Consider the following 12,005-nt stretch of genomic DNA (forward strand, 5'->3'; position numbering starts at 1 on the left):
ATTATGCTACTGTCAAAACGCAACGCATGACGTATGATTGTGCGCATGCGCTGCGTCAACGCATCCGTCATGTACTAAAAAGGCTGACGGACACATTGACGCAGCGCTTGCGCACAATCATGCGTCACGCATTGCGTTTTGACCGTAGCATAATCTCGTTTTAATCATTTGTTTTGGTAGAAGATTTCATATTTACAAACTAAGTCCGAAAATTCTGAATTTGGGAGGTGATTGGTGAATGGCGAGTTGGATTTGCAAGCACCGGGCAAGTTGCCAGGCTCAAACGAAGTGATGCCGTATTTCATTGTTGCCCCTGGATATGGCCCCCGGCTGCATTTCCTTTTAAGAATAACTTGCTCCGGCCATATCCAGATGTTGACCTACCTCAAATTCAAGACAACTTATATCAACGGCTGTCCAGAGTCAGGAGGGATGGTGATGGGAACGTCAGTGAACTTGGTGAATGGCGTACATTAGTTGATCCTCTGAGATGTATTAACTCTGCGGCCCTTCAGAGAGGCAACAATGCGTACGTTAACCGAAATGTGTTGGCCAAACATGTATTCACACAATATTGTTAAAGAATATAAAAAAAAAACTAACGGCGCCGGTGGTGTAGTGGTAAGCGTGATTACCTCTCACCCCAGCTGCCCTGGGTTCAATCCCAGTCGGCGCCGCCGGGATGTTCTGAGGCATAACATCTCTGATCACGCCTTCCTTTGGATGGGAAGTAAAGCCGTTGGTCCCCGGTTCATGAGTTGATGGGTCGATAGGTAGGGTCCAGGTGTGGGAGCTGCCTTCCTGTGGCACGTCGGTAGCATTTTTGCTCAGCACGGAAAACAAGATCGACGGAAAAAACAAACCAAAGGAAAAAAAATATAAAAAAAAAAAAAAAACATTGCAATAGTTTAAATTGTCTACAAAGCTATTTTACACTTGTATTTTATTGAAAAAAAATCACTGACATTCACTTTACACAAGTTTTTAGAGAAATTTTGTTCGAGCATCACTGTCTGTTCTCTGTGGATCTACCGCTGGATATTATCATCACCGAGAGGGAACACAGTGAGAAATTAAGAGCAATCCAGAGTAACTCTGAGGAACTCTTTTGCTCTCTAGTGAACGATTTTATTATCTCGATTGTTTTGACAGCGCAGCCCAAGCAATCAATGTTTTTGGTTTAAAGGAACGTTAGTTTTTTTTCAGCCGGTGATCTATGCCCACAGAGAACAGACAGTGATGCTCGAACAAAATTTCTATAAAAACTTGTGTAAAGATTCCTATTTGACTTAAGCGCCACTAACGGCGACTTCCCCACTTAAAAACCCTTTTTGACAACATGATGGCGCTGGCGTTGCAAAACTTACACTAGACACTAAGTGTTGGTAGCGCCAAGTGGCAATTTTCAACAGATAATTTATCAATACTAGCGCCCAATTGGTCGAAAGTGATAAATTTATAGAGGAAATCAGGAGATGCTAGCGGTACGTAACGGCGACGTTTCCACTTAACTTAATACAAGTTACTGATCGAACGTCTGTTCTCTGTGCTATGCCTTAAAATACACTCAATTCATCGGAGAATCTGCTAGAAAAACAAACACCACGCAATAACGTTGCTGTTTTGATACAAAATAAATGGGGCTAGGGGGGCGTCTGTGAAGGTTTGGTGGAATAGTTTGTACGTTTGTATTTTCCTATTCTAGCAACCGAGACCCTCACAGAATTCATCCTCAAGTACATGTTCCCACCGGACCTGGAAGCCGGAAGGAAATATCCATTCGCTTGATCTAAGCATCTGGATGCCCAGTACTACGGTAGCAAGATCCTGGTCAATTTCATTACCATTACAAAAAGAAAAGTGCCCTGCAGAAATCCATCATCAGAGTGATTTAAGAAAATAGCCAAAACTTCAATGAACTGGTAGCAAACGAGATCATTTCCTTATTTAAATATCTATCCATTTATTTTCTTCATTCATTGTTTTTGATTCGTTATCGAACTGACATTTGCATGGTCAGATTCCAAAACTATATGCCCTTCTTCACAAATTAGATCAGATCCCAGAGTAAACCAGAGTAGCTCTGAGCAACTCTGAGTAAAAGAGATACGCAAATGAAAGCCAGGAGAAAGGTGAGGGAACGGAACCTATTTTTGGCCTATGCTTCTATGTTGGGCCTAGCGCTAAAACTCAGGATTGAAGCAAAATGTGACTTATTTTCAATTACAAGAAGACGATCTTCTTCTTGCTGGTCAGGAAAAATATGGTCTTTTCGCACAGCATCGTAATAGCATAGAGGTAACTCTAAGACTAGAAGGTCCCGAAGAAACGTGCTTAAGTTTTTGGCTCAGCTCTGGTACTCTCTTCGGTCCCAAGCTAATCGATTCACCCTTCGAAACATAGGAAAGTCCACTAACCCCTCATTTTATCTGTTAAACTTTCATAGCGAATCAAAACAAACATTGTGTAGTACTAGAATTTCGACTAGAATGGGGTACGTTAATCGTTTGCTTGGGACCAATAGGCTAGTCAAGTAGTGAGCCAATTTAAAATCGTTAGTTTCGTATTGATAATTGGTAATAGTATCGGTCAGTTCGTATTCCAGCAGCCAGGTCTGCAGCGAGGTGGATTTGCTGTAGATGGTTTCCTCGTCTACGCCGACCGCTTTCAGAATGCAATCCACCTTCTGCAGCGAATCATCATGGGAAAACTCTGGTTCCGTCCAGTTTACGTAGAGGTGATGCTCTCCACCTTTTTTGTCTTTTTGTTGTATCCTGTTGGACGGCTGAGACCGCTCACGGTCCATCTCGCCAGCATTCCTCTTTGGTAGTCCGATGTTATTCTTACGATTGCAAACCAAAACATTCAAGCCTACAGAAATAACAGGTAGCCAAATATACCATAATATCCGTATTACCTTTGTTACTAGCGTAACATAGATATTAGAATCTATTTTCACACGTCTTGCCATCTGCGACCGATAGCCATCCACACAAGCTACCGTGGAGGCACCATATTCGAAGCGGTTCCTAAATCGACGCACTCAATAATGTTCGAGTATTTTCAATAATTATTTTTGAAATGTTACTTCTGCATATATTAGTTTCAGTGCTCAAGGGATGATGGTGTAACAAGGTTTAAAAAAATATCTTGTCAAAATCGAGATGCGATCAAAAATAGACGAGTGCGTCATCATTAGGAACACGTCAAATATGGTGCTGGCACGGTATCTCACTTGTATAAAACTTTTCCAATCGATAGAACTCGGCTCGATCTGGCTCGACAGTTTAATTACGACATCGTAGAATCAAATTGAATATGAAAAATCGACCCAGAAGATGAAATTTGCTGATATCTGTGTGTGCGTCTGTGGACGCGTTTCATCTAGGCAAGCTTTTTTTGAGATGGCTCATCCGATCAATATGGTTGATATCTCGTTTGAAAGGCCCCATTACGCCATTGATCGCTATTGAATTTTTTCTCGATCTGACTTCCGGTTTCGCAGATATATAGGGTAGAATAATTTTAGTTAATGATTTTTAAAAAATCAACGGTACACTTTATAAACATGAAAAACCTCATCCATATCCACTTGTGAAAAAAAATTCATACCGATCTGACTTACAGTTCCGGAGATTTAGAGGATATAATGATATTAGTTAACGATTTATTTTTAAATCAACGGTACATACAACATGAAATTTGCAGTTGTGGAAAGACCTCACCTATATCTACCTTTAGAAAAAAAATCATACCGATCTGACGTTTGGTGTTGGAGATTCCGCCTTATTACCTTTGTTACTAGCGTAACATAGGTATTAGAATCGATTTTCACACGTCCTGCCGTTTGCGACCGATAGCCATCCACACAAGTTATCTCACCTGTATAAAATATTCCCAATCGATAGAACTCGGATCGGGGGGGCCTCCATTAGCTCAGTCGGTAAAGGCGCAGCTACAAAGCAAGACCATGCTGGAGGTGGCAGGGTTCGATTCCCGGTCCGGTCTAGTAATTTTTTCGGGTTGGAAAATTTCTCGACTTCCCTGGACATAGAGTATGATTGTACTTGCCACACAATAATACTAATACAAAAATGGTACAGGCATCGAAAGCTCTCAATTAATAACTGTGGAAGTACATCTAGAACACTAAGTTGAGAGCACGCAATAAGCTAATATGCGATATGCAATAAGCTTGAAATGCGAAGAAGAAGAAGAACTCGGCTCGATTCCCAATTTCATCTAGGCAAGATTTTTTCGAGATGGCTTATTCGATCAATATGGTTGATACGTGCATGTCGGTTAAACCCTGTTTTTTCAAGTCAGGGAAGGCTTTATGTTCAGTTTGGGCGTAATGATCAGAAGAAGAAATCGTACGCAAAATCGTGGAATGTACGTATACCATTAGACCTTTTCGATGCTGAATCGTCTTTCTCTATCTATCACACATGTATGAATCGACGGTGTATTTTCCCACTAATCTGTTTCCCTCTTGCTCGCACTCGTTGGATTTAAATGGTACAGTAGTGTGCGCCGATTAGACGTCGAGAAGCTCTATAAGACTAGAGTCGGTGTATAATGAGTCACGCCAAGAGTGAAGCCAAGTCTACTTATTGAACTGTCAAACCGGCTACCTATCGTGCAAAGTAAACAAACATTACGGTGCTATGAAAGGACCACGCGACCACGAAAGGTATTGCAATAAAATATAAAATATAATCGAAGAAATGATCATAAACACGCAGTGAGTATTAAATTGTCATGGGATACGTTTGGTAATTATCAGTAATGAGAATTTCTACTATTTTTTGTTAAGATAATTTGACAAAATCACTGATATAATGATTTACTACAGCCGCTATTTTTTTTTCTCGCTAGAAGTCATTTGAAGTTGATGTAGAAGTCCTCTGTTGCCAAGTGAAATGAAAGGGAATGTTTCGAAAACCGTGATGCGAGTTCAACTGTTTTTCTCTTGGCGTGACTCATTATACGCCGACTCTATATAAGACCAGTCAGATGTTATCCCTTCAAATTTGTGCACGGCCAATGAGATCAACCCAAATAAAAGCCTCAATAATCTGCTGCAAAATGAGGAAAATTTACGATAATTTTACACAGTCTAGTAGTAGTACCAATAGACCGAGAAAATCCAATAGTTAGTGTTATCATTTTCTGGAATTTTTTTGCTTGAAAAATCGAAAAACATGAAGTAAATTTTTCTGAATTCCTGCACTTTTTGCGATTTATGAGTAAAGTAAAATCAAATTTGGGTTGATCTCGTTGGCCGCGTGCAGCGAGTTTTTCCACCTGTCTGCACACGTTATTTCTAAACAATCCAATTTTCAGTAAGATCTACTCATTTCCATTAGAAGTATGGCTACTAGACTGATGCAAAATTTGAAATTTTCGCTCCACAGTGCTCAAACGTTTCCAAATTGGGTCCTGATTAGCTTCCCAAAATTTGAACTACTTTAGTAAGAAACTGACTTGGCACAAACCATTTCAAGTTTATATGGGAATTACTATGGGAAAACTTATGTTTTTGTTCATATCTATCAAACAATTCACCACATTACTGTGCTTTTAAAAATGATAGCAGTGATTGTAGCAAACTTTCTCAGCTACAACTGTGTTCATAACCACTTTTCAATCAAATACACGGAACAAAATTTATTAATGATTCAAGTCACTAATGTCTTATGATTATTGTTCAGGCTCTCCTGGCCTCGTTGGGGATTAAATTCAATGGACTGTATTCTTCATGTATTAAAAACATCACCTTTTGTCTTATTGTACACTTTTTAAACTATTTATTGTATTTAACTACATTTGTATGAATTTTCTTCGTCGCTTCACGAAAGCTCTACTCCAAACGAATAAAATACGATGGCGGCGCAATCACTGTGCGCTTTCTCCTCTCCTGTTCCGTTTTCCATCCAATGTTGCCATGATTTCGTTACACATTGTGTTTATTGCCAGTGCAACCAAAATCGAACATAGCATCCGATTCAAATAAAAGGTGAAAAAATTGTACGATGTCAGTCAGTCTCCTTCAAACGAATGGATGTTCGCTTACAATTATGCTCATTCAACTGTTCAGCAGGCAACATTGGTGTTTCTGGTGAGAAGAATAGAGCACAAATATCATGGCTACTATGTCACACTGCAGAATACAGTGTTGCTAACAGAACAGCTGTTTGATCATGCCATAAGATTATCAATCTCTTAAACAATTAATAACTATTTAATTTGACATTTGGCTGAAAAACGATATTCTGCAAAATTGTAGCTTAAAAAAATTCCCGTAAGAATAAATATAGAAATTTTCGAAAAATCAATATGGAAAATGGGTAGAAGACAATGAACAAAAAGTTGGTTTTCCCATAGTAGTTTCCATATAAACTTCGAATGATTTGTGCCAAGTCAGTTTATTACCAATTGAGTTTAAATTTTGGCAGGCTAATCAGGACATGCTTTGATGCCGTTTGAGCACTGTGGAGCGAAAATTTCAAATTTTGCATCAGTCTAATGGCTACCCAATATTGAGCAAACAAGGTTGTAACTGACAAGATAAGAAATTAACATTCGGATTTAGGTCAATGTTGTTCATTCGCCATCTTGTCAGTCCCAACTTTGTTTACTCAATTTTGGTTGGTATGAGTAGATCCTACTCAAATTTGGGTTGCTTAGAAATAGCGTGCATCCTGCGCTGTTTTTGCCCATAGACTTTTTTGACGTTTAATTGTCTTTCTCTATCTAGCACACATGGAGAACGGACGGTTTGTTTTCCTCTTACTCGCGCTCATTCGATTTAAATGGTGCAATAGTGTGTGCCGATTAAACATCAAAAAGCTCTATACATCTAAACATCTATACGTCTAAAGCATCTAATATTGTTACCTAATTTTCACAACTGTTTACCTGTGAATCACGTGAAAAAGTATAAGTTCAACTGACCGATTGGCAAATCAAAGTTGGCACTCGTGGAGAATAGATGAACTATGAAAGTGATGATGGTTTCAAAATTTTACAAGTTGAGGTATACGAGTTCAATCTTAAAATGCCTTTATTTTGCAAATGGAGCATTTTATTTAAATCTGGTTAGTGCTACCACAAACGAAGTGACAGACGACTTTCTCCGAAGAAAATAATTAAAATAATGTGGTTCTCAGTAATAGAATTTTAGTCCACCTTCCGCCCCTCACCGCCAGGTTCGTTAGTATTTTTGTTTTGAATTAATTCAAGTTGGTTTTGTGTGCAATGATCTGGCAACTCGCGTTCTCGCTCGCGTTGACGGGGAGCTGTTTTCTCACTCATCGAAGGAAATTTTGATTAGAGTGAGAAAGTAAGGAACAGTCAGTGCGGGAACCGTGTGCGTTACTATAGGTGCGGCAGAAGGAATGTAGTCGACACTTTCGTTCTCATGGTGTTCTTACGCATGATCCAACGTTTCGTCACACTAGATTATGCATAAGAACGTCGTGATAATGAAAGTGCTGACTTGTTTCCTTCTGCCTGACCAATCACATTGATCACAGCACTTGCGATTCTCCGTCGGTTTCAGGTGCATTATTTGTGTCATAGTGATTGCTGACGTTTATCGTACGCACACTACGTCACGTATACGTATACGCAAAATGTTTTCATCGGGAGAAAAAAAATTTCATAGCGGAAAATTTTCCCGATGAAAACAAATCACTGACACAGTCATACTTTAGCAATCTCTATACCACCAATCCAAACACTAGAAGTTTTGGAAGGTTCTCCCTCAGTACCTGCAAGCAACGTGATACCAGCTGACATTCGCCTAATACGTGAAATCCGGAACATTTTCTCACTTTTGAGCATCAACGTCAACCCGGTTTCGAATCGCATTCCCACTGAGGTGGCACCGTTGGCAGTAATCTACTGCGCCGTGGGAAAGACCTGACTAGCGCTGGAAAATTCGCCGTCTAAGGAAGGTCGCCATTAAAATTAAATCAACCTAATTTTCTTCGCTGTAACGTACTCCGTATCAGACTCGCTGAGGGACCGTTTTCGTGGGACGGGTTTCGACCCAAAAAGCTTCAATTAGCTTTTCAAAAGATTTCTGTAAGGCGTCTTGGGACGCACGATTTCCTGTCCCACCGAGGCATCCGTTAGCGTATCCGTGTCGGACTGATGACCTCTTTGATCGACTGCAATTCTACCATCGATTTTCGGCACTACTTTTTGTTTAACTTCACATGGTTGACGATCCGGAGGAGGATGCTTCGTCTTCATTGTCCGAAGAAGTCAATGATTTGATTTTTTCCGAGCTGAGCTTCTCGAGCCTTACGACCGGTTTGGCTCGAAGCAATTGTTCGACGGAAGTTCCTCGTGGCAGTGGAATCTCGAGTGGAATCTTCTTGACCAGTTCCTCCAGACTGATTTATTCGTAATTCGAAGAAACGAGCAAGGAAGAACTAGACGAAGACGTGGACAGCCTTCGCATCGACGTTGGTTTCTTTCGTCTAGAAACCAGATCGGAATCTCTGTCGTCACTGTCTATTGTGGTTCGTCTTTTCGGTCTCGGAGTATTTCACCTTACCCACCAGCACTACGTGCTTATCGCACCACGACTGGAACGTATCCACGTAATGCGACAGGCACTCATTCTGCATCCCACAAAGCGTATGAAATGAACGGAAGCACTTCTTCGCGCAACACAAAACGTTTGCATACCGTTTCTTGCAGATGTAACACTTTTGTCCTCGCATACGAGCTTCCTCATTTCTGAAGTCCTCCTCCATGTATCCGAAGATTCCCTCCTCGTCTTCAGGTAACAAGATACACGTAGCAGGTATAATGACTAGTTTTTTCACGTCTAGTAGACCGGTCCAGAATAGAGCATCGTACCGCAATCATGCTCAAACGCTTGACATACAGCATATTTAGCCGTAATAAATTTAAAAAAAAATCGGTTCCATCCGATCCTCCTTCATTCTCACCTCCAGCACGTCGATCGCCTCTTTGATTCGATGGATCTCGACATGATTTTGGAGTAAATTTTCCTCCTTCAGATCGCCCTCGTCGAGAGCTTCCGGTTCCGCTACGGAGGAGCGAATGCATACCGAGTATGGCCGCAAAAAAATATAGTTAAATAACGAAATTACAATGATTTTTACGGTTGAATTTTGGGCACATTAAAAATTTATTGTTAAATTATTGGACGGGAGAAAAAATAAATTTCGTTTTTAACGAAACAATTATCAATGAAAATTAATTTGATGAGATCAAATTTGTTCGAGAAAAATCAATTTTTTTATTGTTAGGATGCTTAACAACCCCCTTTTTTACTGTACATTTCTCATATACCACGATTTTCGTTGTGATTTTATGGTAGGGGTAAGAGGGGCATAGTGAGGATCCCATGCCCCAGCTTGGTCTTCCGGCCGTTTGGAACAAATTGGTTGGTGGTAGGATCAATATCAACCTACTATCAGTTGATTTGTTTCATGCAGCTGGAGATTCAGAGCCAAAGTGTGGATGAATAACTATGCCCCTCCTACCCCTAATCAACAAAAATCTCCATTCAAAATCATTGGTTTTTTTCACGGGCAGGTCCTGTTTGGCGTCCAACAACGATGTCTTCTCGGTCGCGAATGACCGTGGCTTTGGTTAGGAGCACTGACTGATGAAATCTTTAGCAACAATTGCCGCCAACAAGCGCGAGTCATTGACAGCTCAACATCGTTTACTTCTAAGCAAACGTTAACTCGATGTGTTTACCCCTAATCATTTCGGCCTATGGTCTTCCATTATACAAAAGAAGTGCAGATAACAATGAACACAACATAGTGACATGCTGTTTGACAACAGGCTTTCCCTTTCATTTTTCGTTAGAGAAAAAGAGATAACAGGCGGTGCCCCAATAGCATCAACTACTTTAAAGGGTGATACGGTCAAAATTTGGTCAATATCAACTTGACGTATTTCTTTCAATTTTGCATTTAAAAAACCTGAACACCCCTCATTTTGAAGGTGTGTGTGTGTAGAATGTTGCTCCTATTTTGATTTTGGAATTCACTCTTCAGTTGTCAAAATGCCGTCCAAGCAAGAAGAGCAGCGTATCAAAATTTTGCTCGCGCATCGCGAAAATCCGAGCTACTCGCACGCAAAGTTGGCAAAATCGCTAAAAGTTGCCAAATCAACCGTTACAAATGTAATTTAAGTGTTTGGGGAACGTTTGTCGACAGCCAGGAAGTCTGGATCGGGGGGAAATCGAAAACCGGAAGCCGCTGAGACGGCAAAGAGAGTTGCCGGTAGTCTCAAGCGAAACCCTAACCTCTCTCTCCGAGATGCCGCAAATAAGCTGGGTGTATCGTCTACAACCGTGCATCGAGCCAAAAAACGAGCCGGACTATCGACTTACAAGAAGGTAGTGACTCCAAATCGCGATGATAAACAAAATACGACGGCCAAAGCGCGATCCCGGAGGCTGTACACGACGATGCTGACGAAGTTTGACTGCGTGGTAATGGACGACGAAACCTACGTCAAAGTCGACTACAAGCAGCTTCCGGGACAGGAGTTTTATACGGCAAAAGGAAGGGGAAAGGTAGCAGATGTTTTCAAGCACATGAAACTGTCAAAGTTCGCAAAGAAATATCTGGTTTAGCAAGCCATCTGTACCTGTGGCTTGAAAAGCAGCATTTTCATAGCTTCCGGGACTGTCAACCAAGAAATTTACGTGAAAGAGTGTTTGAATAAACGTCTGCTGCCTTTCCTGAAGAAACACGGTTGTTCCGTACTGTTTTGGCCGGATTTGGCATCTTGCCATTACGGTAAAAAGGCCATGGAGTAGTACGCCACCAACAACGTGCAGGTGGTTCCCAAGGACAAGAACCCTCCCAACACGCCAGAGCTCCGCCCAATTGAGAAATACTGGGCTATTGTCAAGCGGAACCTAAAGAAGACCAAAAAACTGCTAAGGGCGAGCAGCAGTTCAAGGCAAACTGGCTTTCTGCGGCGAAGAAGGTGGACAAGGTGGCTGTACAAAATCTGATGGCAGGGGTCAAGCGTAAGGCCCGGCAATTCGGATTTGGAAAAGCGGAAGCCTAACTGAATATTTTTCCTGAATTTTATACTAATTGAACTTGAAAAAGAAATTTAATTTGATTTTTTAAATAAACGATTTCACCGATTTACACGCGTTTTCCCTTGACCAAATTTTGACCGTATCACCCTTTAAGCTAGTACATATGAGTAGATAGTGTTGCCGTGAGGTACACTCGAAAATTTCAAATGAAAGTGCGTCAAATCAAACTTCGAGCCGCTCCGTCTGTCACTTCGTTTGTGGTGCTACGTTAGTAGAAAACTTAAGGACTACTCAATAGATATATAATATAGAAAAAATTATTTCTTTTCAGATTTTTAGGTGTATGCATAGATTTCAGCTTTTCTACAACTGTAGCAACAACCAGATTTAAATTCAATGCTCAGTTTTCAAAATAAAAGCATTTTAAGATTGCACTCGTATACCTGTCCGTGGAAAATTTTGAAACCATCATCACTTTCATAGTTCGTCTATTCTCCACGAGTGGCAACTTTGATTTGCCAATAGCACTTGCATATTTTACTGGTTTCTAGCAATACAAATAGCGTTGCTGGTATCCAGTAAAAAATCGTTTTTCTGAACCTTATTCAGCAATTCAAATCACAAACGAAGTGACAGACGACTAACTGGCGAAGAAATCAATTAAAATAATGAGGTTCGCTATAATAGAATTTTCTTAGAAGCTTGTGCCATCATCCACCAGATGGGATACTATTTTTGTTTTGGTTTTGCAGTGTACAATGATTCTTGTCATTTTTTTTATGCATTTCAGTTCTGAGTAGAGTGAAAGAGATAGAACCAAAACATTCTAGTACATTTGGTGAAAATGCTAGTTCAATCCAGTAGTAGTGGTGTTGCCATGTGGTACATTGAAAAATTGCAATAGCAGGTTAATCACCAAAGTTTTCAAGCCGCTCCGTCTGTTACT

Source organism: Ochlerotatus camptorhynchus, unplaced genomic scaffold (assembly GCF_037179485.1).
Source record: "Ochlerotatus camptorhynchus isolate MF236.1 unplaced genomic scaffold, CSIRO-AGI_Acam_v1.1 ptg000150l, whole genome shotgun sequence".
Classification (NCBI taxonomy): Eukaryota; Metazoa; Arthropoda; class Insecta; order Diptera; family Culicidae; genus Ochlerotatus; species Ochlerotatus camptorhynchus.